Genomic DNA, 27954 nt, shown 5'->3' with positions numbered 1-27954 from the left:
ACATTGTAAACCGACATTAAAAACAAAAAAAGAGATGGAATCTTTAGAACAGGCAATCTACACTAATCAAAGAAATGAGTTATATGAGTAAGGATATTTTTATGTCCACCAAACACACGTCACTTAATTTTTGTCTGATTGTGTATAATGTTATCGGATGGTTAACGGTCTAATGAAGTTATGAAATAACTGGCAGGCAAACAAAGTGATTATTTGGGTTTTATAGGGGAGTGATCCTGAAGAAGGGGAGGCAACCTAAAAACCACGTGCAGTTGGGCGTGTAACAGGATAACCTGGCTGTTGTCAGTATTCGGGTTGTACGCAGTTGGACGCGACCACATGGAGTCTTTTCGAATCAATGGATGTTTTTATGTTGTAATTTGACTGAATACGTTTCTCATCAATATTTCAAATGAGGCCACATTTAAGTTCTGCTTACAACAAACTGTACCTAATTTATACTGCTTCCCTTACTTATTTACTCAAATAAAAACCTATTCGCTGTACTTTTGGTTTGATTGATGTCATCAGTGAAATTTTATAATGATATTTATATAAATAAATTAAAAAGTTCTTAAGCAAATTATAGACAGAAAAAAACACATTTAAACATGTAAATGACTTCTCGTTTTCTAAAACTCGGGTTTTTAATTACTGTTTGAGCAATCAGTAACAGTGAGATAAAACATATTGAAAGTCATTCCAACAATTGAGTTGTTTCAAGTGCGTTTGATATTAAGTATTAAGCTACACAACGGGCTATCTGTTCTCCACCTACCATGAGTATCGAACACCTGTTGTTAGGGTTTTAAGTATGCAGATTTACCGCTAAGCTAATACTCACCTCCGACAATTCGAAGCTACTTTGTATTTCAGTAATTAAAAAAAACATACTTTTATTTTTTAAGGCAAAGGACAAAAATATAGAATTTAGAAACTAAAGCACGAATTCACTGTTTTTGGCAACTGTCAAAGTTAGCTTTTAATGAAATTAGATACGCTATACTTATCTTAATGAGGACAAGGTCCAAATAATTTTGAACAGCAAACTCGATGAACCAAAGGTTTTCTCATACGCAGGACGAACGAAACCAGACAAAGGTCCTACGCAGTTATATCTTTATCTCTGTTTGGTTTCCCATTAATGTATTGATTAGTTGATAATTGGCTTTTCCCAAGTTTGAGAATCTCATCAAATGTTGGAGAAAAGGAAAAAATCGATTAGACGAGAAGGAAAAGAATAGTTGATGTTCTCTCTAACTAGCTGGTAAACAATCTTTATTGTGTACATAATTCACTATTTGATTTGGTGTATTGCATAATTACTAGCCAGAAGAACTTTTCGTTTGTTAGTTCGGAGCATCGAAACGTGCTTTCTTGTTTTTCCAGTCAGTTAATGAATTATTCCGTACATAGTACCACCTGCCGGTTTTCCAGCGATGTTTGCCAGCCATTCTGCTTGTAAAATTTTATGTTGTTTGTTAAAGACTGATAAAGCCGGGAATTAGTGTTTTCTATGTATTGATCATACATCAAAATGATCATTGATTGCCATTAAAGCTCAACTTTATTTTTTAGCCCCGCTACGTTTCTTTAAATGTATGCATCATTGTTCTGGCATACAGCAAAATTAAAGTCAGAGTTTGAAATATTGAGGTGAAATAAAACTTTTTATTACATTCCGGAATAAATAGTTATTAAAAATCTATATTAACGTTATTTTTGCCTGTTTGAAGATAAAACAAAGGGCTATCTGTACTATGCCCACCAGGTTTGTCGAAATCCAGTTTCTAGCGTTGTAAGTCTACAGAAATATCGCCATACCCACAGAAAGAATTAAAGTTACTACTTCCTACAGTGGGTTAAAAGAATTAAAGTTACTACTTCCTACAGTGGGTTAAAATAATAGCTTTATTTTTTGTACAATGTTTCGATCGTTTGCGCGACCATTATCAAATATTTTGATATTTTTCATGATTTCAAAATTTAGCTATTGCGGTTTGTTTTTGAATTTCGCACAAAGCTACACAAGAGCTATCTGGGCTAGCCGTTCTTAATTTAGCAGTGTAAGAATAGAGGGAAGGCAGCTAGTCATTACCATTCACCGCCAACTCTTGGGCTAATCTTTTACCAACGTATTGTGGAACTGACCGTCACCTTATAACGCGCCCACGGCTGAAAGGGCGAACATGTTTAGTGTCACAGGGATTAGAAACCGCGACCCTCGGATTACGCATCAAGTGCTTTAACCACCTGGCCATGCCGGGCCAGCTATTAGAGTGAAATAATGTTTTACAAGTTCTGTTTTGTTTATTTTATCTTAAATAGCAGCTTCTATCGTCGGAAGATTTGATGAAAAATGTTTTTTTCTTTATTTTAATTAGAGGTTTTTACCTCCAAAAAAAATTTCTATAAAAATATCGTGAGATATTTACACCCTTTGAGATAATAATGTGTGTACTTTACTTATAGCAAAACCATATCGAGCCGTTTGCTGTGTCCACCGAGGAGAATCGAACCCCTGATTTTAGCGTTGTAAATCTGAAGACAAGAGATTATAAGAAGTATTAGCAATATTTTCAATCAAGATTTGAAGAATGAAAAAGAAAACTGTCAAACAAATCCAAAATACAAAAAATGTTTATTAATTAATTTATATTTCTAATCATTTTAGCATAAGTCTAAGAAGAGATTTTCCAGAGCTAGGAGTAGAAGGAAAGCTTCTCTTAATTATGCTAGTGAACGTAATATGAAATTCAACATTTCCATTGAAAAGCAATTGTCACTTGTCTCTTCTTGGTACTCAATTTACACTAAATTTCATAAAATGCATAAAAATTATTCTACAATAAAACATTTAAAATGATTGCTGTTCGTACATAACATAAGAGTTGTTGATTGTTATTAAGCATACAGCTGCATAAAGGGCTATCTCTGTTCTGTTCACCACTGGTATCAAAACCCACTTTCTAGCAGTATAAGTCCATAAAGCAAAAACCCAATATGAAACTACTAGAGAAATTATTCTTATAGATACATGCACAGAGAAGTAATTGAACTTTATGTGTACAAATATAAAGGGGAAATAATCTCTTAAGTATATCTTAATAAAACAAATACAGAATGTGAACTGATAAGACTACATTTTATATTCATTTACACCATAGCTACCATACCCTAATATTTTAATAATGAATTATTTTTCATCGACAAAACAATTTTCTTCTTTCCTTCATAATTTTCACTTTCAGATAAATTAGTCCAATTACAGTCGTTTCCACAAACTACAAACTTAAGTTTCATCACTTATATTTCTGGGCTGCGTTTTTTAACTGCCTCATATTTTCTACTGCTAGATGACATTCTTTGTTCATCATTTTCATTTCTTCAAATGCTTTATCGTTTCAACATTTCCACTATCAGCTCATCTTTTTGTTCTATAAATTTTGCTATATAACTAAACTTTATATCATAAGCACTTTATTTATTTGTATTTATTGCAACAGCACTAATCATAAAATTATGGTTACTGAAACTTTAAAGGCTTTACCTAAAATGTTTTAAAAGCAATTAAAGAATTTAAAAAAATAAATTATTGGTAATATGAAATATAGATTATTTATTTAAATCACATAAGCACAAAATGTTGTTGTAGTCAATCAGTGTGATGCTAGAATTGTGCATTACAGCAATGTTTACTTAAGATAACATTCTTAAAGATGAACAATATGTGTTAAAATATAAAATGTTAAAGAAGATCCAGTTGAAGCAGCCAAGAACATTATTGAATTAAAGTTAAGGCAAAAGAAACAGAAATAAATGGTGCAGGAAATACTTGAACTCATGGAAGAAAGAAGGACAATAAAAATGTGTAGCACAGAATAGTACAAGAAACTCTTTAAAAGAATTTAATCAATGTTCAATGAAAAAAAAGGGAAAAATGGCTTAATGAAAGATGAAAAGAAATAGTGAAATTAAAGGATACAGATGTTACATCAATGTACAGGAATATCAAAGACATCACAGGTAAGAGAAGATGCAGTGCTAGTGGATGTATGAGAGCTAAGAATATTGATATAATTATGGAACAAGAAATAAGTATTGTAAAAAATGGACAAGAGTACATTGACAATTTATTCACAACAGTCATGAAGAAAATACATCTATTAAGAAGAACATGGACAAATCAAAAACTCTTAATTCAGGAGTACCAACAGTTATCAACAAAATGAAACCAATTAAAGTTACAGAACCAAATGAAATTACAGTATAATGTATAAAATGTTTGGAAGAATTTGGTATAGAAAAATTAACAACTGTTATCAATGAAAATTATGAAGCTTATGAAATAGCTGGAGATTTCAATAAATCAGTTTTTTATTGTGGTCTCCAAAAGACCTGAGTACACAAATGTGAACCTCACTGAACCATCAGTTTAATAAGACAAGTGACAAAGATCCTATTAAAAGTGTTGATGATGACAGCTAAAAGTAGAGTATGACTGAAGATTTCAAAAAGTTTAATGTGGTTTTATTGAAGACTGTGGTAAAAAAAATGCTATCCTCATGGTTAAAATTGCTTTGGATAGGGCAACAAAAATGATAGACCTTTTCCAGTGTTTTATTGATAATATTGAGGCTTTTGATAGACTCAAGCAGATAGAGTTGATGAAAATTCTGATAGAATGGACACTGATGGTAAAAACTGGAAAATTTTAAGAAACCTCTACCAGGACCAAACTTCAGCAGTGACAATAGAAAAAGAATTAAGTGATTTCATACAAATTAAGAAAGGCATAAGACAAAGGCTATGTCTTTTTATTTGACTCGTCTAATTTTTAAAGTGAGGAAATCATGAGGGACATTAAGGATTTAACAGAGCTGATCACCGGTGAACAGAATTTGAACAACAAGCATTGTGTTGATGACATAATTTCAATGGCTAATCCAGAAGAGAATATGCAAACAATTTTAAATGAAGTTGTTAATGAAAGTTAGAAGAAGGGTTTAAGGATCAACTGTAGAAAAACAGAATGTATTGTATTTATAAAGATTATTTTTGTATGTAATATCAAAGTAGATAAGGAACATATAAGTTGGGTAATAAATTCAACTACCTGGGAAGCTGGATAACATAAGATGATAAATGTGATCATGAAATAAAATGGAAAACATGGACGGCAAAAGATACATTTCTTAAAATGCAAAATATGATGACAAACAGTAACATTTCTATGGAGACAATGTTAAGAGTTTTGGATTGTTATGTTATACCAGTTCTCTTCTCATGTATGCAGCAGAATATTGGACAATAACCCCAAATATGAAAAGAGAGGAATGAAACAACTGAGTTGTAATCTTATGGTACATCGTGAAGGTAAGTTGGACAAGTCATACCTCAAATGAAGATATTTTCCTGAGAGAAGGTTGCATGAAGCAGTTACTGACTAACATAAAAAAAAGGACAGTTGAAGTTTCTGGAACATGTTATTATGGAAAGAAGAAATTGAAAGCCTAGTGTAACTGGAAAGACTGAAGGAAGAGAGATATTTACATGATGAATGTATAAACAGTGGAAATTCTTTGTGCCTCAAGAAAATGATATCTGTGGAAGATGATACTGTGGTATCAAAGTATTGCTTGAATATGATACCTAGAGGGAGAGAGAGTAATACTAGAATTCTATGTTGCATCAATTTTCACTTTAATAAAATTCTTAATTCCTAATGTTAGGAAAGTTCAAGCCTTAATTTAGATACATTTCTTTCTTCTACTCTATCTTAGCTTTTCTCTCCTTTATCCAGTGTTCACAGAAAACAAAGTTCATTACAACCCAGTGATGTATAATGCAGTTAATACTTTGAAGGTTCCCCCATTATCCAGTTTGCCTGAGTTAAAAACCCACCAGTTCCATTGATAATAACTTCTTACCCCAGATCAGCTGAAAGAAATTGAGAGACTATCTACATCCATCAGTAAGATGTTTACAGAGAGCATTTTTGAAATGAGTATCTGTAAAAACAAAATTAAACAAATTATCCAACAGTTATATGATTATTAGGCTAAACAGAACTTTCTTTGATGGTTGAAATATATCCACCACAAAATAATCTGAAATAAAAGCATACAAATTGTGTTTGGTTCACTATTTTGTTTTCCAATTAAGAGTTGTTAAGTTGAATTTACATTTTGGATATTTTTCAGCCATTAGTAAAATAACATTTATTTCATAATCAGTAAAACGATACATTTACTGATTTTTTAAAGATGATTTTAGGTAATGAAACTGTTAAACTACATGTTATCACCTGAATAACATAAAGCTTAGTCACTTTCAAACTATCTTATATGGGTAAGAGTACTAAGAAAAATGGATATAAAAGAATTATTTAATACAAAAATGACAACTATGATTATAAGCTATTTTGTTTGGAAATATGGCAAGATGAAAAGATAGTCATAAATATCAATTACTTGTGAAAAACAAAAGGTTAAGAATAAATATACATGTGAGAGAAAACACTAACAGAGAAAGAATTAAAATATTTTTTTAACTGGAAAGATCAAAGTATCCCCATATTAGGTTTGATTTTACTGATCAAATAAAGCTACTCAAGAGCTATCTTCACTAACTATCTCTAATTTTAAAATGATGGAAGGCAGCTAGTCACGTCAACACAACCCTCTACCAACTCTTGGGCTACCTTTTATTGAAAATATTGGGACTGACTACCACATTATAAGAATTTTGCTATTGGTGATGGTAACAGAAATGAAGGACTTTTTTGTGTCTTACTGATTGTACTAAAACTTATGATAGAGTCAAGCTGGTAGAGTTAATGAAAATAATGGAAGAACTGATGGTAAAGACTTGATAATTTTAAGAAATCTCTACTCTTCTAACAGTGAAGCTAGAAAAAGATTTACTTGATTTCATATAAATTAAGGAGCATGAGGTTTTAATCTCATGATCTACAAATTATAAATCAAGTATCCTAGCCAACAGGCTTATAATTTTACGAAAATATTTTTGTTATGCAGTAAAACTATCCAGTGACTTGTAACGTATTTACACATTTTAATATCGATCTTTCTTTTAGTTAAATATATATTTAGAAACACATGTAACTTATACTGTTAAAAGTGAATTGTGAAATTCCCACCTATTCATTAAATTTGTATAAGATTTTTGAGCGTAAAAATCAACATCGTATTATACATGTATGCAAATACCCCCATTGCTACCTTAGCTGAAATTTCTGGGAACTCTCCTCTCAAACTTGTAAATCAACATGATGGGGCAAGAGACAGTTTATATTGTTCATTTGCTATAGTTGGTATACTTTAAACCTCAAAAGCTATAACTGTGATTAATGCTTATTAATCGGGTAGCCACAGATATTTGACCAGGAACATTTGTAGATTTCAAACACTACAAACTGTTTAGTTTCAGCAGATTACTACCAGACATTGGTATTTATACAAAGACAACAAATAACTTTGGCTGTGAAAAACTCACCTGTGATCAGGGAGAGACAGCTAGCTAGCCATCAAGAGAGCTATACTGATATCAACTCTAAATTAATTATCTCATTCTGAACCTTTGATAAAATATTCAGTTCCAGACTTGATAGAAGACTCAGCATTGTTTGTAAGTTTTTATAACTTTTGTATATAAATCATAATTTGTAATAACCATTATAATAAATTGTATTATTGGTTGTATATTAAAATATATTTCTGTTAAGAAAGAAAACAGTGTGTATTAATCTTGTTGGCAAATATTGCAAATTTGATACATATTGACATTTAATTAATTTTTAAATCTAAATTAAAATTAGCTCAGTTTCACGCTACTTCAAATTGTAATACATAGTATAGTAAATTGGAGGCTCTTTTGAGATAAATCATAATACATAACACACTAAATTAGAAGAATTTTCAACTTCTATTCTTTAATTCCTTGCTTAATGTATGATATATTTGGCATGCCTGCCATTTCTATTTTGAGGGGTGATATGAATATACTTTGATAAGGATTTTTCATACTAAACTCCCTTTATATATATCTGTACTTTATTCAATAAAATATACACTAATAAAACTTCTTAGATTTTAGCAAATTTTCTCAGGATTCTGGGAATATAACTGAACACAAATGATTATAATTTTTTTTCACAAGTAAAAACATTAACCAAAGTAACAAAAATAGTAGTGTAATAAAGTACCTATAACAATCCATTAAAAAAAAACATGGTGTGATTTGCAATATATTCAATTAATTTATAAACTTAGTGGAAAGTGTATTTCACATTAACCAATGACTGGAATATTTATTTGGAAGTTTAGTGAATATCAATGTTAAAATCTATGATTACATAGCTTACATTTTCTAGAAGCCAATACAATCTTTTGATCATCCACTACCCCAGTGACAAGTGGCCAGAACAAACTGTGCAATAAACTGAACTGGTTCTAACTAAACTATACAGTACACAACTGTAATGTTAACAGAACAATCAATTTGAAATTAAGATGTCATTCACCTTAAAAGTTTCTCAAAATACATTTACTCTTTTTCACAAACACACTACATACAATAAAAAGATGAACTAAATCACGGGCCTAAACAACAAATACAAGTTATGGCAATTACAAGTTTGGAACAAAGCAGCAAAACAACCTTTAAAACCAAACTGCTGTTATACATATTCAAAATTTATTATATATTTATTACTTGATACAGGTTAATGATTACCTACTTCAGTTGAACATGTTATATAAGTATTAGAGGTTACCAAATTTTGAATATCGTAAACAATCTTTAGAAACTAATTATTATAATCTATTTTCTTGACTTATTATGGATAATTTTTTAAATTTTAATTAAAAAAAAAGCCAGTGATTTGATGGTTTAATCCAGTTCTTAAAAACATACTCGAGATTGCAAAGTTTCAAATACGGGATTTCTAAGGTAAATAAGTTCCAAGACTTTAAAAACAAAATTATCTCTGTGGTAAGACCCAAAATTACTTCAACCTTACTGTCTGATTTACAAGAAGTGCAAGTAATCACCCAAACTTAAAAAATTTGTTTCATAATTACTAAATGCAAGCAAAATGGCAAGCTAAAGCATAGATTCCCAACTGTTAATCTGTAGACTGCTGCTGGTCTATGAGGAGACTTTAGATGGTCCCCAACACAAATAAAACAAAAAAATTGTTTCAAAACATATCTAATAAGTGTACTATTTTACAATGTAATGTAAAAGTAGTTTAAAAAGTTAATATAGTATCATGCAATCAAGAAAGTTTTTGCTTCAGAGATAATTAGTCCTAAACTGGAAAAAAAATGAGGAACCAATAAGATAAAGTACCTTTAAATTAGAAATTCTAGAACTAATAAATAGACAAAGGTCTCCATCATAAAGTTCTGAGAACTTACATTAAAAAATTAATAGGCTGTGCTTGTATAAAACATTCAAACAGATAAATAAAAGCTGTAACAATCAGGAAATTAAAAGAGGAAATCAGGATTCTATAAGTCTACACTCACATGTATCAAAAGCAAGTGAAAACATTTTGCTGTATAAATACACCAGAAACAGTGATTGCACCCCTTTACTTTGGCCTTAAGACTTTACAGTGGCTGCTTTAACCTCAGATGTCATTTAACTAATCTTCCATAATGTTGCTAATATGTAACCTTGCTAATCATAACACATACAAACACAGGGATTGTCCTATACATCACACTGAAATACAATGCTATGGTGCAAGTATTTATATTACTTTGAAGCTCATTTAGGCTATGTTTGTAATATCTGATAGGTGTTCATCAAGAAATACTGCAGTAAGTAAGGAAATGCAATATACATCACAATGAAATTAACACAGTATTACTCTAAAAGTCATTTCGACTAATGTCAGTACCAGCAGATAAGTATACATTCAAAACATTAATACTGAAGGAAAGGAATGTTCCACACTTCAGAGTGAAATACAGCACTGTGGTGCAATTATTTATATCATGAACTACTACTGTGGTTCATGATGGAACTGCACAGAAACTTGCTCAAAACTCTGACAGACCTTTAGGGTAAAACCACCTTAAAAAATAAACTTACTCTTGACACAAAACTCAAAACCTTCCTCTTCACCTAAACATTGACAATAAGCAAAATAAGTGATTTTATGATTCTAGACAAAATCAAAATGTTCCCATTTGTTCATATTATTATTAATATTATTGTTTCATAAGCTTACAGCTGTGTATTTTTGCACCAAAACCTAGACAGATATACTATATGGAATGCTGCAAATGTTCGTGACTTATTTAAAAGTTGACTTTTTTTCATTGAAAGCTGATTTATGTGTTTGTAAATACATAACAGATGTGATGTTATTTTAAGTGGCTGCTTTGATACAGACTAGATTTTATGTGTGCTTACTGGGGATTGCATGTCTTACTATAGGCTTATATTTGCCCATTGTTGGGCAGTAACAAGCCAACAAACAAGATGGTTAAACATAATCTATAAACACAGATTGCAAAAGTAGTTAACATAGAAATCTACTGCCAACAATTTGCTCAAGCTACAAAACCTTACTAATGACCACTATAAAATTATTGCAAGTGATATCTTCTGTAGTATCACACAGACATTTTGCAAAAAACACTAAGAGTATTTTAAAACTCAATTCAACATCCTTAATTTCATTATACTGTAAAATTTTCTAAGTTCTTCACTTTATAGCACAAAAAATCTGTTTTTTTCTAGTGTGCTCATTAGTTATAATCCAAAATTGCGCATTAACTGGAAACTACCACATGAAAGGTTTCTAATTTTGCTATTGCATATTGTTATTGTTCATCTCTACTCAAATTTGGGTTTTTATGTGGATTTATATGACTATTTCAACAAGTTTTCAACAGTGGCCAATTATCATAGCAGATCTTCCTACTCAGATGATGGTGGTGATTCTTTATACTGTTTCTTGTAGTTAGACGAAATTGTAAGTGCCTATTCATTATTTATTACCATTCCATATAACATTATTTCATATAGCTATTGTTAGTTTCAAATATCTGGTGTTAAGATAACAGTTGTAAATGTTGTCGATGATCGACAACTTGCACTGTGTCACTGTTGTCTGTTTTACATGCATTATTTGTGAGACCTTATTCCAGCAAGCACTTGTGCAAAGCATGTTGCTGAAGAACATATATATATGCCATGTAGACCAAGGTAAGTATGTTACTGCATTTCTTTAAATTGCATTAATGTATGTTGTATTACTTTAGAAGACACATTATTCAATTCTGATGAGACTGCTTTGTTGGTGCTCATCTTTTGTGACATCACACTGAAACTCTGATGGAAGATGGTCATTAAATCTGTGATAAATACAATGTTTGCCTTGAAAATGGTACTATAAGAATATTTTATGTTGTAGTTTCATATCAGTAACTGTTTATTCTTTGTTGTACATTTACTTATTTTGAATAAATTTGGCATGGTGGTTGTTGGGTGAGTAAAAAGGCAAAGCAGAAGTAAACTGTTGAAAAGTATGTAACATTAATTGAATGCATACACACATATGTAACTTAAAATTTATTCTCATAAATGGACATAAAAACTAATATATATATGTTTGTTATTTGAATTTCGTGCAAAGCTACACAAGGGATTTCTGCACTAGCCATTCCTAATTTAGCAGTGGAAGACTAGAGGGAAGGCAGCTAGTTATTACCACCTACCACCAATGCTTGGGCTACCCCGTTACTAATGAATAGTTAGATTGATAATCACATTGTAACATCCTCAAGGCTGAAAGGGCAAGCATGTTTGGTGTGATGATGGGGATTCAAACCCACAACCCTCAGATTACGAGTCAAGCACCCTAACTACGTGGCCATACCAGGCCCATGTAAAGTATAAGAAATATTACTTTGTGTATACTTGTAACTCACTAGAAATATATAATGGTCCCTCAAAGAAAAAGAAAAAACAGTACTCTATACATAGAATACTATTTCTCTACACAAAAAACTGTCATCATTGACACTAAAACAAACATTCTATGCAATGTAAAAGAAAATACATAATATTTTTCTGTCAACATCAGACAACTTAAATGAGTGTTTTCTTTGATAAGAGTCTATGTCTCTGCTCAAATTCATGAAGAGCAAGTGTAGCTGTTTTGCCATATTTATTATAAATTGAAAATGATGACTTCATCCCTCATGCTGTAAGTAAACCTTAAAATATATAGTGATCAGATTTCAAAATTAAATGAATGACAAGGTAAAAGGGTTTTGATATTTAACATTAGTCAAAAAGATTTGACAGCATGTATAAATAAATAAAAATTAAAGGAAGTACCTTGTTATTTAAAACCTCAAACTTGTTTACTGTTGGATATACAGGATAAAATATTTATTGTTTCAACATTTCAACAAGTTAGCCTGGTGAAGCATCATAACAATAAATATTTTACCCCATATATTTGACAATAAATGTGTTTTAAGTTAAACTCAGTGCCATATTTAGGTAGGAAATAGAGGGGCCTCAGCCCCAGAAACCAGGGTCTTAATGAAACCCACTCCTAATTTTATTCTATTTAAAATTACAGGGATTTAGGGTCCACAAGAATTATTAGCTCCTGGGCCTACACAACTTTAAACATGCCACTTGTTAAACTGCATATATAAATCAATTCACATACAAAGCAAAATTTAGTCATTTATGTCTGATAATTATCAAATGAGGTCAAGCTCCTTTAACTTAAAAAAAGATCAAAATTAATGAGCAAAGAAAGCCTTTTACAAAAGTAGTAGGAAGAGGCAGACAAAAATAAACACCATGCAAAATTTAAGGTTTGGTAATATATATATATTATTAGACTACATTTATGATGTTAATAAAACATGTAGTTTCAAGAAGTCTTGATAGAAATTAATAAAAACCCTATAACCCAAGCACTTTTGAAAAGTGGACTTTTCTTCTGCAGGGCCAAATTGGACCACTTCATTTCTGAATGTGATTTACAAATATCAGTACTGAATTTCACTGGCACATTCAACAAAATATAATTGTTCACATATTACTTGTTGAAGACTAAGAAAAAAACAACAGTTATTTTAAACACCAATGCTACACATAACATGAGGATTTCAAAATATTCCAGAAGTTTTAATACTTTTATTTTTCATTTCATTTCAATTGTAATAATAATTAGAGACTAAAATTTGATGATATATCATTTCAAGAAACCCTGCTTAATACACAATCACTTCATCATTGTCTTCACATAAAACTAATTATAAAAATATTAAGCAAATGGGACCACAGAGAAAACTGAATTTTCTATATATTTATACTGATTTCAACATTTTGTTCTTTATTGTCTAAACAACTAAAGCTTTAGTTACTTGTATTATAATTGATAGGTATATTTTATATAGAAAATAGTAATTTTGTGCAAAGGTACGTTTATGTTATGAACAGAATTCTTGAAATACTTTAAGACAGCAGAACGAATTTTAGCTAAATATCCAAGTTTTCAGATACAACAGTTTACCTGTGAGAACATCAATTGTATGACGGTGTTAATTTTCCAGTAAAGTTGAGTCAGCACGTGATCTCATTAAGCTTACATTATTTCAGCCACACTGAAGATTTGCACATCAACTGTCAAGAAAGAGCCTGAGTGCACTCAACATATATTTTAAACTTACACTTGTCAGGAGTCAAATGTAATCATCTCATGCCACAGATTAGAAAAATATTAAACTAATGAACCAGGTTGAGTTTAAATGGGAACTAAATATTAGAGAACCAACAGAAACTGAGATAAACAAAAATGCTATTTGTGATAAAGATGGTAGTCAAATTGTAGAGAAACAAATTAATGAAAAATCTGTTTCAGAAGTTCTTTGGGGAGAGTTGTGTTCAAAATTGAAATGGTGTTGAAGGTGTAATAGAAAATTATGTAAATTAAACATGATGTAGCTATAAAAGTCAGTATCTAACTTTAAATAACTATTTATTACTTACAATGATGGTGTCATAGCTGTGTATTGTTTTTAATAAATGTCATCTATTGTGAAGCTGAAATTTGTTTGTATCTTTAATATCTTGCAATTAACTGTGACTCAGGTACACAAAAATAAAATTACTACATCAAGTTAACATACAGATTTTATGAAAGCTTACAGGATTCTCAATTTTGTTTTTTGAATGTCCATGATACCATGAAAATCATTATCTATGTGAAAGTTGGAGTAATTATTTCCATATTTTGTTTTTAATTTTTGGAACTTTTTAAACTATTAAAACATGTGAAAGATGTAATTCTTTTTATAAAGAAAAAAAAACTGATTCCTAAAGGCAATCAAAGTTTTGAACAAAATCACACAAATGTTAAAAACAACATGTAATCTTAAGTTCAAGAAGCTAATAATCATTTACAAGAAACAAGAGCGACACATCCAGCAAACACGCCAAATAAGTCACAAAAAACAATCACCAAAAAAAATTATTTTCTTCAGAGAATTACTTGAATAAAGTAACTGACAGCAATTCAAAGAGAGCAAGTCTTTCATTATTGAAATGTAATAATTATATGACAACTTAAAAATAACAACAGCATACAAACAAACTTAGAAGGTGACCCAATGAACAGAAACCTCACTACAGACAAAATTTAAAAAAACAAACTTTTAATGAACCAGTAAATAATCATAAAAAAGTTCTTGTGAGTTACATTTTCAAAAGGTAACATTCACACTGAAGATTTATTTGTCCAAAAAGTACCTTTTCTGTTCCACTGCTATCTGGGATTTCACATAAGTTTTTAGCTGAATTTTGTTTCAATTATTTTCTGGGTCCTAACCTAAATGAATAAAAAAACTCAAGATTTAACAATTATAAGGAACAGAATGTGTTAAAATACTGATGAATATCACATCACAATAAACTCATCCAAAATCATATTCAAAAAGAAGAAGAAGAAAGACAGAGAGAATAGGTTTATATTCTGTCAGCCAACACTACAAATAACCACAGTATAAAAAAAAAACAACCTTATTTCTAAATGGAATGTATAACTTTCACTTACTCTTGTTGCAATTACTATTTAAATACTGTAGACTATAAATTTATTGCATTGATTTATACTTAGTGTCCTCAAATTCAGATAATGTATACCTGTGTGTGTAGATAAAGTCACTTGATTCAGACATACATACACACACACACACATATCCACACATTCATAAAGTTTTTCTCTAAAACATATATTCCAACCTTAAACATTTGGAATGATAGCTTCCTTGAAATGCTGCAGTTTACAGGAAAAATTGAAATTTATAAAAGATGGAACATCAGTCAAAGAAACCACGAAGTATGAATAAAAAAGTAAAGTAAAAAATACATGTTTATATTAGTGAGCACCCATTTATAAACAAACTTTCATATAATATAACCAAAAATATATAAAATGATAAATTCTGATGTACAACTAAATAAAACTGGGAAAATAAAGTATGTTGCAAATTCATACGATTCTTCCTACACCCACAATAATAGAAAAACATTCACTTTTTTTTAAAACTAAAATTAATTTCAAACAGGTACTTACCTCGAAGATACTGATCTTTCCTTGTTGAGTTTGAACTCATGCTGTCAACAACCACATGACTCAAAGTTCCAAATGTCCTTATTACAATACATAGAAAAAGAAACCTGAACAACCTAAAGTGGAGGAGGATGAAACTGGATAAACAACCAAACTGAACAATTTGATAAACTCAAGGGTTCCATGGGAAACAAAATATTCTAAACACTTATAAAGAACTGAAAGGAAGGTCATCTAAAAGAAGATCAATTTCACTTGCTTCTATGTTTCACAAACTTAAAGGTACAAAAGTAATAACAATAAGCAGCAGAAGTAGATGGCTGAGAACTAGTACAAAAATAAGTTGGTAATGCAGGAAGGCAATTATTACTAAATGGTCATCTAAAAGTAGCACAACGGCAAGAAGTGATGCATGAAGCCAAAACCCTAATTAGATCTTGATGAGTTTCTAGTGATCCAGAAAAACTTTCACAAAAAAAACTAGCAAAAATAAAAAGGTGCAAGAAGGGGGCCCTTTGAATGTCAGCAAAAAGGTAGGAAGGAAGCAAATCCTCCAACAGTAGTTCAACAAGTTAAAAGATAAACAAAAAAAATCAATCAAGCCATGTGGTAACTAAGACCAAGTCAGTAACAGCTGTAGAAGGAGAAAGATGAAATCAAAAGGAATCAGGAGATTGACAATAGCTCACAGCTACATTACTTTGTTGATTCTTAAAATCAGCATAATAATAGAACATAGGAGGTAGGTGACAGAAGATTGGAAGATGGCTAACATTACTCCTCTCTTTACACAGATGATAAAAACAGCACACTGTTTCCCTGCACATTAGGGGAAAATGGTAGGAACAAAGCTTTAAAAAGCAGCAAATGGATTTTCATCCGTGATAGAAGCATTAAGTAAAGTATTAATTGCAGTATTAAACTCAGAATTGACATGAACTTCAGAATTTACAAAGATTAAAATAGCACATGACTGCCAAAAAAACAGACTGAATTATGGTGGGAAAGTACAACTGATGCAAGATCTCTCAATGCATGTGCAATAAATCATGTGAGGTTAGAGAGTGGAAAATTATCAGTAAGTTATGAATTCTATGTATTGTGTAAAGGATCATGTGGTTGTTAACAGCATAAGGGTTAATTCAAAGAGAAAATGCTTTCAGTATTTAAGAGATAAGCCTACATGTTTTGAATAACCTACTTAAATATGAAGAAAGATTATTCTTATGAAATACATAAGATGATGACAGCTGTCCATTTTGATCTTTTTTTATTAACAATGATGCAATACAGAAATATAACTATGTATATCTTGATACAAAATTTCACAAATAAATAGTAACAATTATTTATAGAGTTATGTCTTTTATGCACTTTTCAATTCTGAAGATAAAAAAAGAGAAACATCTTATGGTAAAATAACCTTTTTCACAATTTTCACAAAACATATCAACACATTACTCTTAGAATTGTTAAAATAACAATTTCATCAATGGAATTTTGGTATAGGAATGATTTCAAGATTGTATAACAAGACAAAAGTTTAATTTCATTATAGAATACTATGATGTCCATACTTCTCAAGAGCATATAGAAACAGAGTATAATGGTTGGATCATCTAGTTTTGTTACAGAATACATAAACGTTCACACTTCTCAAGACAATATACAAACAGTGCACTTTCTCTTCAAAATTCATACACAATATGATTATTATTTTATCTCCTATGTTTTGAAAATGTAAATTTTCTCTCTTACCACCCATCTCTATTCCCTGACTGTTAAGTTGCAACAACCTCAATATAGGCTGGAATCTTATATTCTTTCTGGGTAATATATGAAAGAAAAATAAAACATTTTTTTCTTATTAAAACAATTATAACCACATAGTTTTGAAAAATTTCAATTATAGCTCTTAGTGACTTGAGAAATATAATTAAGTCATCAGGCCCATTATTTGACTACTTTTAATGAACACATTCTTTTCATGATGCTTCGATAATCAAAATATCAGTTTTGATTACCTGATTATTTTCATAACAGTAATTGTAATTTTGATTAATTAATTATCTTATGTCACATTAATTGGTGCTTATAGATAACTGAATAATCACCCACCTATCAAATTAATAATTATTTTTCAAGTTTAAAAACTGAAAACCTTTTTTGATATCAATTCTTATAGATAATAGTAATAACATTAAAATGCTAATTACATGTTAATATTATCACATTTTATTTCAAGTGATTAAAAGAATCAATTTTCATCTGTGCCTTAACTCATTCTGTAGAATCAGGTGAAACTGTACATCATGCACTTAAAATTTAATTAAACAACTTTTTAAATGTATGTCAATAAACCTGGCATGAAAATAAACTTCAAAATACATACTTTTATACTAGGTTTAACTTCTTAGTTAAAAAATAAATAAATCTAAAAACCTCAATCATCATTCTTTTGCATCTTGACTGTATCAAAGCTCCAAGTTTCTTCACTTCCTAATTTATTAACTTGTAACTAGTGCAATTTTCAACCAATAAGGAACACAAACTACACATTACTACAAGTAAGAATTTAAAATATGAGTGGGTTGGTTTGAATTTTGTGCAAAGCATGAGAGCCATCTGTACCAGCTATCCCTAATTTAGTAGTGAAAGACTAGAGGGAAGACAGGTAATGATCACCTCCCACCACTAATTCTTGAACTACTCTTTTACCAAGGAATAGTGGGATTGACCAATGCATTATAATGCACCCACATACTCTGAAATTTAAGCCTCTTATAATTTTCAATTGCAGAGATATCAATAAGTTTGTCAAAGCAATCAAAAAATAAAAAATAAATATAATTTTACCAAAAACACTTCTGATATTCATTTTAAAAGGTTCTAGGGTTATGTACATAAAATATGAAAATTGCATGATGAAAATAAAAATTTTATTATTATTATTAGCAAGAAAACCTTTCAATCATACTGACTCAGTAAAGGCTTAGGAAATTCACTGACAAATCTTTAGTAAAAATTCTTTAACAAAAAATGTGTTATTTTGTGTACAACAGACTCTTAGAAGTCACTAAAATATTGACAAATTTTGTGAAAATATGCACAACTACATTCAGAGTTATAGTATGTACAGTTCAAAAACTGGCCAAATTGACCAATTTTGTTCTGATAAAGATACACAACTGCAACAGAAAAAATCTTTCCATTAGGAAAAACATTGCCAATTACAATTACTATTATTTTACCAGTCACCACATAAAATGAAACACTCATTGCCTGACAACTGTAAACTCTTAATAAACTCATATCAATGGAAAAAACAATTAAAAGTGATAAAAAAACACTTTAACACCCAAAGTGGAAGGTGCTGTTTGTGTAAAGAATAAAAATACTTTTGTGCATTGTACTGCATTTGATTAACAATTAGGACCTTCACAAAGTATATCTATGTTGTTTATTTAGGATCCCTGTAAACTGTATCTGGTATTTACTGTCCTCTGCTATGAAGTGTTGCTAAAGCTGCAATGTCAAGCACAACGAATAGTTGACAACTGCCATTAAAAACATTATACCATGTTGATTAGCACTCTTTGAAAGGTTGTGACATGCACATTTTGATCCAAACCAGTATACACAAGACTAAAAATTTAAAAAAATTAGAAAAATAAGGATCTGTACTACTTACTGCCCACTTCAGCTCTTTCCACTCAAGTTTTTCCATAAGTCCCATATCAGAAATTTGAGTGTGAAAAAAACAAATTCATGTAGTTTTAAGACATACATTATAGACCACAAAAATATAGGCCACTGGAACAGAATGTTGCAAAAGTACTTTAATTTATACAGCTTTCTAAGTAGGCTATGAATGACTTACAAAATTCTTTTAATATTTAGAGCACCAAAACATAATCACCAAATACCAAGTAATTCCACTGCCTAAATTTCTGAGGCAGACAAATTAAACATGGACTCATAAAAATGTATGCAAGAAAGATCTGCTCTTTGTTTTGGTTACATACATGTCCATCAGCCATGTAAAGTTGATTAGCAAAGTTGATTATGAAGGTAATGTCAAAGTTCTAAATCTATTTCCCCAATTCTGGTTACATGTCAAATAATTCTTAGGTTTTGTATGTGTTGAAGCATTTAACAAAATGTGTCACTGTCTCCTGATGAATGGGTTACAGTTCAGATTAAAACTAGAATTAAAAGAGTAACATGTTATTACCAAAATGTTAATACAGAAAAATATATTTTAATAGATCATTAATATGATTTATGGGAGCAAAATGTAATTTTCAACAGAATGCTTAGTTCATAGTCTGAATGCAGAATTTGTTTATAAATAGTTTAATAATGATTATTTGATCATTGGAGAGTTCACAAGTTATAAGCATTACACTTAGTATACATGTTTGGATACTTCTGATATGAAGTTTCAAATGTTTAATAACTAGTCTTGTGAAATACTTTAAATAACCATTAATATAAAATAATAATAGTTACTTTATACTTTCATTATTAGCCTTATTCCTTTGATACAGTAATTTCTAAACAATTTTTCAATAATGACACCCTAACCTACTTACCTATATATGCATGACACCTCTGCTGTCACAATTTTATTTCTTTAGATTTTCTTTATTTTTCTTAATAATTCTTCATTTTGTGAAACTCTTGCAACTCTCCTAGCAATCTGCTGTGGTACATAGTTTTGGAAATAATTATCTTTATGATACTTGAGATGAAATTCATTGGCTTTTATTTTTTTTATCAAGGTACTTAATAAATCAGATTATCCAGTATCAAGTTTGCTTTCCTGTCAAAATTACTTGTAAGATTTCAACTTAAGAGTTTCCAACCTAGATGCAATTAATTTAGCTATAAATTTTTAAGATAATCAAAAAAGGTTTGTATGAAATAGGGCACTGTACACAGTAATCACAGTCTATACTATACATTTAAAGCTAGCACGTTTCTCAAGCACAATATCATTAACAATAAATGTAACACCTACCTATTATTATTTCTTTATCTTTTAAGCTTAGACAGTGGAAGAAATGTTGTCATTTTGATAGACATAGGCAATAAAATTGGAAATATATTTACTACAAGTTCTATAGATTAGGTGAATTTATTTGACAGCAAGAAGTTCTCTCTTCTAATTCAATAAGCATGTGTGAATAACTTGTAACTACTAGCTTGAGGTTGATATGACTAATATAATAACTGTTAATATTTAAATGAAAACATGGCATATCATTAGCCTGAATATATTGTAACAACTTACTGTATTATACATAATAGCATTTTGTTTGTACTATAACCCTAGATATATACTATTACTTCATGAAGTGAAACTGTAGCTACCGTGTTTCTCCGATAATAAGACCTACCCATAAAATAAGACCTAGTGTGATTTTTGGGGATAGTTTTAATATAAGCCCTACCCTTAAAATAAGCCCTAGTTAAGAGTGGCAGGAAGAGGAAAGAAATAAAAAAAAATAATTTATTAATTAGTTTAATAGTTAGTTAATTAGTTTGTTTAAGTATTAATCAGTTAGTTTAATAGTTTATTTTAAATGGTTAGTTTAATAGTTTTACTTTGTAACTTCATTTTTTTAATATATCAAAATAAGACATCCCCCGAAAATAAGCCCTAGTGTCATATTTTGGAGTAAAAATTAATATAAGCCCTGTCTTATTTTCGGAGAAACACGGTAACTTGAGTATCTTGTTAGTTTTCTAATGAGATGGAACAAAAATGTTAGCCTTCATTACAGTCATTGGAAAATTACACCAAAGAGCAATCCTATCTGTAAAATAAAACTGCATATAAGCAGATTAACAAAAGTTAGTTAAATACATTTAAACTAAGACCACAATTTCTATTGCTGGTGTTACAATAAAACATACAGTGGAAGGTATTTTGTGACTGCACTGTAATATTTCAGAAATGTATAAAATAACACCAATCATTCCCATGTTGTAAAACAAAATGCAATGTATCTGCAATACAGTATAATGTAACAAGTTACAAAAAAATATTAAAATAAAACAAATAGTCATGTTCATTCAATAATCATAAGTAAGAAGAAAGGAGTTTGATGATGAAATAATGGCATAATAAAAATGGTCCTGACAATAACGATACTGATAAAATAATAAATCATTCCCAGATTGCCCCTGAAGAAGAAAGGTCCACGTTTTGAAAGCACTTGGGTTATAAGGGTTTCTATTTAATGTTTTTACAATAAATCAGTAATAATAGAAAGTTGTTTCCATTCACTTGAACATGTAGTTCTTTGACATATTTTAACAGTTGCCAAGAGGAGACTGTTAATTACTCTCAGGACCTAAAATGAAAATTTTAAATTTTAATTAAATATCTTGTAGTTCCCTAATTTACTGAAACATAAAAATCATGTTTAATCTTATTTCATTACTACCAGTTTAGCTGGTCACTTGCTAATTGCAATAAAAAATTATATATGACATTTTAACACTATTCATAACAACCTTTCCCCTTTAATCAGCAACAGTAACAAACTTTATTTACATACACTGTTGTCTTAGACTTCATAAAAATGTTCAAATTAACATAAATAAGAAAGTGTTATAATTAGTGAATATTAAAATCAAAACAAAAACCTAGCATTTTAAAACATTAACATTTTTATACAAATGATGCCTGCAAAACACTTTTGAATGTATCTGAAAAGGAAACTCAAGTACTATCCAAAGTTGTTCTTGAATACCTATTCTTGCGAAATTAAAACTTTAAATCCACCATTACTTTCCTAGAAACACCAGCTTTGCTCTCAAATTCTTGTAAAGTGCTCACTTCCACTACTACCAACAGCAAATCAATCTATAATCCAATAACATAATAATTTTAGATAAAAAAAACTCTTAAAGCCTAACCTAGACGTCTTTTCAAATCTCCAAATTTTACACATTCTTAATCTCTTGTTTTTTGAAAATACCACAAGTTAATGAAAGGCATTTAACCTTTATGGTCTGTATATTATCTTGTAAACTTCAATAAAATGATTTCCTTTCAGTTTCAACACTAACAGGATGTTCTTAATATATATAAAAAAATGTAAACTGATGAGATTTGCACAAAACATAATCAATACAGTATCATTTTATGAATCCTAAAATACTTTACCATAAACTTAAGGTACTTGTATCTGTAACATAACCCTTCTGTCACCAAATTCATCCTAACAGTCCCTCTCTGAACCCTTTCCAGTAAGTCAATATCCTTTCTTTGATAGAGATACCAACACTGTACACATTTTTCCAAGTAAAGGATTTGTATAATTACTTCTTCTGTCTAAAATGTTATTAATTTTACTACTAACTAAACCCAGAAGTTTAAATTGAAAGTTTAAATGAACTATCCACTTGAGGTTTAAAAGTTTCATTTAATTAAATGTTCTCAGAAGCAAATTTTACTAATAAAATATCTTAACTCATGATACCATATTAAAATAAAATTTCTGAAGTACTTAATGTAATTTTGCCCTTCTGATAGAAAATACCTTAACTGCTTTTGAATTATATTTCCTGCAAATATGGAACTTAGTAAATGTAAATAAACCTAAGTTCATTGTAGTTACTCATTTATTAATAAGATTTTATTTATTTTTTTCTCCAAATATGGGAAGATTAAAACTTGAAGAAATGAAATCAGTTTTTAACTTTAAGCCCAAGATATCAAGCTTTCAGAAAAATAAATCAGGTATTTCCCATCATCCTAATGCCCAAAATCATAAAGTCCAGATAGCTTTTGTTTAAACTGTAGTTTAAGGGCCTGTATCTTAGAATATTTAAAATATTGTTCTTGTTCTTTACTTTTTTTAACATGCTTTTCGATACAATTATATAAGGCATTAAAACAAAAAAGAACTGTATAAATTTTGTACACAAAACTGGTGATAAAAACACAAAACCTGTATGTAGTAATAACAATAGGAAAATATCCAACTCTAAAAGTGACAATATTCAAGGGAACATATTCAAGTTGTCAGTTTAGTTGTGAATATTTCAACTACGTGGAGATAATCCTTCATATGATATATCAAAGACAATTTCAAAACCTTGATCCACTAGTTTGGAAACAAGCAATTTTGTTAACCCTTAAACAGCAGGAATGTTGTTGGTAGCAGCATCAGTTGATAATGGATGCCATTTAAGGGTGAATGAATATGTTACTTGAACGTTGAAGTTGTAATTGAAACTGTGGTGAGAGACAGGGATATATGAGTGTATGTGCTTGTGTTCAACAAGCAGTTAATATTTTGTGTTCCTCTTTTGCTTTAGTAACTGCATACAGTCTCTCATGCATTATTACAAAATATTTAAAGTGTCCTTTGGGATTTTACTCCAGATGTCTCTAATACACCCCTACAAAATTTCCTTGAAAGTAGCTTTTAATTTATCAAGTTTTTAATCTATCAAATCCAAGATCTGCTGAATTGGGTTGCAATCAGAGCTCTGTGGGGGCCATTGAATCATGTGAATGACTCAGAAGCTTCTTTCTTAGCTATATAATTTCTGCATAGGTTGGATAACTGTTTGTGGTCATTATTTTCTTGGTAGTAGAATTCTTTAAATAAACCACTGACCGATTGATATCCAACAGTACTGGTGCTGGCTCATTATTTCATCTATTTTATAAATATCTTCTGTCACTTCAGCAGAATAACAACCTTCAGACTATCATGCTGCATACTTCATGTTAGGTGCTATGCATTGAGGTATCTTTCACCAAACATACAATCTACACTTTGAACCAAATAATTCCAACTTGGACTCGTTTGTTTATAACACCCTTTTAAAATCATCAACAGTCCAGTTTGGTACTTTTTAAAGCAATTTCAGTTATTGACAATATTTGGAGATTAAAGTAAAGATTTTTAACTACTACATGACCAAATATTTCATGCTCTTTGAGTCTTCTCGATACTGTAGATCTGGACACTTTTCTGTCATTTGGTACATGGTTGTTTATGTCAAGATCAGTGGCAGCCTTCCTTCTGTACCAAATGCTGCATAAACAAAGATACTTAATATCAATATCATCAAGTTTAAGTGTTCTGCTCCTTCCTTTCCTATTTTCAAATTTACCATCTCAGTCTCACAATCTATGGTATACTTAATAGCTTCTAGGAAGTATTTGAAATCTGCAGCAATTTGTTAGAAAGTCCAACCAGCATCATATGAAGTTTTTATGCAAGCTATCTGCTCTACTGAGAATTCTCAATGTTTTTTGGTATGATAAATGCTGTTTTTATCCAGATTTGTTTCTGGTGTGCTATTAAATTGATTTCTTCTAGCATATACCGGTACCATATGCTAGCTCTTTGCATGGGGTACCATGACACTTATTTCAGACCCTAAATTTGTTCAATATGTTCATTCAAGCAGAACCATTATGAGATGCCATTGGTACAAGTATATGTAAATTCTGAAGAATGACAATTATTCTCACCCTGGCTCATTGAGTTGTTAAGAGGGATCAGTGAACCATTATCATATTGTTGAAATTTACCTTCTGTAATGGCATGGAAGAAAGAGTCCCTTAAAATGGAATGACAAAGTATTCTATTGAATTCAAAACTTTTGTACAGCACTATATGTGTGTGTGTATATATATATATATATACACACATATATATCTATAGTAAGACAAATACAGATATATACGTACATACATAATTTAACATTGTGGTCCATCTAGGCCACCACACTAGGTATAAAATACTAAAAGGTAGTCCTGATCAATATCATTGACATATTTAGTACGCTCTTCTCCAACTCCCTTTAAATATAAATTTTAACAGCATCTACTATGTTTTTCAAGAGAAAATCTAAAAGGTTTTTGTCTATACTCATATGGTAAACTTACCATTCCAATATCTTCTTACTTCTATTACTACTATTACTGAACCCTTCAAAATTTGACTCTTACTGTAACTGTGATAGAACTGATGCCATATACCAATCTTAAACGCGAGTGTCATATGAGCCTACAACTACATAAGGCTTCCAAGTTCTTGTATAATCTCTCAACTCCAGAAAAAAAGACATAACAATACTAATACGTATGTTAAATTGTCCAGTTGTAATTTTATTTATAGAAACAAATAAAGTAAAACTGTTCCAAACGCATACTAATTGTAGTTTGTGTTGAATTTGAATTAACAACAAATACACCCATCCCAAAAAACAAATGAATATTTTAACATATTTATTAGAATTATCATATAATTTTAATGCAACTGAAAAATGTCACAAGAAATCGCCAAGTCCAGTGCACTCGTATAACGCCAAGCAACGGAACCAGTACAGATCGTCATGAAAAAAAATAGCGGCCATAAAAATCATCCGCTTAAAACCAATTTTAAAATGTCTGAATATTAACAATAACTTTCTCAGAGTACTGATTGTGCAAAGATAAAGTTTATTGTACTTATAAAGCCACTTAAATCGCTATATACGTTTTATGGAGGTTATGGAGGTGAATCACATTTATTCTCTTTCAACGAGTTTTCCTCTACGTAAGTAACTTTTCCGATAAAGCGCACAGAAAAAAATGACAAGCCTTATCCTTTAATTCTCTGACAGAACTCTTCTGTATGAGAACTCAAAGATTCCTTTCTTGTGCCGAAAAGGATACTAGTATACGTATAAAAAACGAATGATATTAAAACCTTAGGCATATAATTAGATTTGAGGGTAGGATAGTACACATCCTGATGAGTAATAAAATAAAATTAGATGTTTGGTATTGCCGGTGCACAAAAATGTAACCGACAGAAATGAAACAAATAAGTATAATAAAACTTTTCTACATTTTATAGACAAATAAAGATCGGTATGTATGTAACCTAGCTAGCTATTGTAGCACAGAACATTTTAATGCTACAAAATATATTGAATCAAGAAAGTAAAAACTACAAAAACTGAGTTACTTGACATTTAAATACATTTATTCATATTTTGAAATTACTGTTATTATGTTAGTCTCTGGTAAAAGCAGGTAGCTGAAGGTCAAATATTAATCGGTAAGCCTGGCATCCTAGAATTAGTGAAAAGAAATAAATAGAAAAGGGGAAGAAATACAAGTCAAATGAAAGCTTTGTATGAGTAAAGGTGGAATTAAATCCAAAAATATACCGAATAGACAGGAATGGAACTTAAGTTAAGAGGCAAATTTGTTAATCAAAGACACCAGGTGCAATTTCCGGGTAAGGTGTTTATCAAAAGTGTTGTTGTTTTGAATTAAGCACAAAGCTACACAATGGGCTATCTGTGCTCTGCCCACCACAGGTATCGAAACCCGTTTTTTTTTTAGCGTTGTAAGTCCACAGACATACTGCTGAGCTACTGGGAGCTTATCAAAAGTGACTACAATATATTTCACAGTGTCAGAGATTTGGAACATAATATTTTCAGTATTAACATTTAGTCACGAATCACGACATTGACGATATTTATGTCACTTAGGGCCAAATAGAATAGCTTTGGTCTTATGGGCATTAGCAACAAGATGTCAACTAATAATTAATATTGCGACAGTTTGTAGGATCTTGTTGAGAGTTGCCACCGTTTTGCACATGATCAACAGAACAGAATCATCAGCATGTTAATAGAAGTAAACGGAAAGAGAGAAGTGGCATATCAGAGAAAAACATACAGTACATAAAACAAGGCCATTAAACTGCTTCTTGGGGAACTACATCAACCAAGAAAGAAAAAATGACTTGGTGTGAGTGTTCTCGATACAGGTTGTGGCAGAAAAAGAGTGAATAATTCGAGCATACTGTAATTACAGTTGCAGATGTTTAAGTTTACTAACTAATTATTGATGTCTAACTGGTTTGAGGGCATTTTAAAGTGAAAAAGAAGAATACAAAACGTTTAAAAGTGTGAAAATGTTTAATAGTTGCATCAGATTTCTTTATGTGCTTCTCCATTGTGGAAGGACACAAAAACAATTATTTTGACCTTCCTCCTAGGGATCTAAGAGTACTAAATTTTTCGAGGAACAGTTGATGAATCATGCCATCATAACACATACAGTTTGTTGCAAATGATTGAACTCATCTCTTAACTTGATAGTGTTATATAACATTTTGGTCGTAAATAATAAAAAGAAGTACAAACTATTCACTTCAACAAAACTATCCATGTAATTTTGCCTTACAGACCATAGAAACTCGTTTTGTCTCATGTGCAACTGTCTAGAAAGTTAAAATCCATAAAAATTTCTTAAGTTTGTTCAAGTAACTGAT

General features: G+C 30.3%; 1 long non-coding RNA gene across 3 annotated transcripts; it reads right to left on the bottom strand.

The window, feature by feature from the left end:
• Positions 1-4289: 4289 nt before the first annotated feature.
• On the bottom strand, positions 4290-26283 carry LOC143222697 (uncharacterized). Of its 3 annotated transcripts, none has more exons than XR_013012424.1 (5): positions 25566-26283; positions 20236-20345; positions 17399-17466; positions 14818-14896; positions 4290-6011 (listed from the first exon to the last, which is right to left on the bottom strand). It is a non-coding gene; the product is annotated as an uncharacterized LOC143222697 (long non-coding RNA). The 3 variants fall into 3 exon arrangements; XR_013012422.1 differs by lacking the exon at positions 4290-6011 and adding an exon at positions 6025-13692; XR_013012421.1 differs by lacking the exon at positions 4290-6011 and having other exon boundaries at positions 14707-14896; positions 25566-26272.
• Positions 26284-27954: the final 1671 nt, after the last annotated feature.

Source organism: Tachypleus tridentatus, chromosome 1, assembly GCF_004210375.1.
Source record: "Tachypleus tridentatus isolate NWPU-2018 chromosome 1, ASM421037v1, whole genome shotgun sequence".
In the NCBI taxonomy this organism is placed as follows: domain Eukaryota; kingdom Metazoa; phylum Arthropoda; class Merostomata; order Xiphosura; family Limulidae; genus Tachypleus; species Tachypleus tridentatus.
Note: the sequence above shows the minus strand (reverse complement) of the source record. Positions and strands in the feature narration are given on the sequence as shown.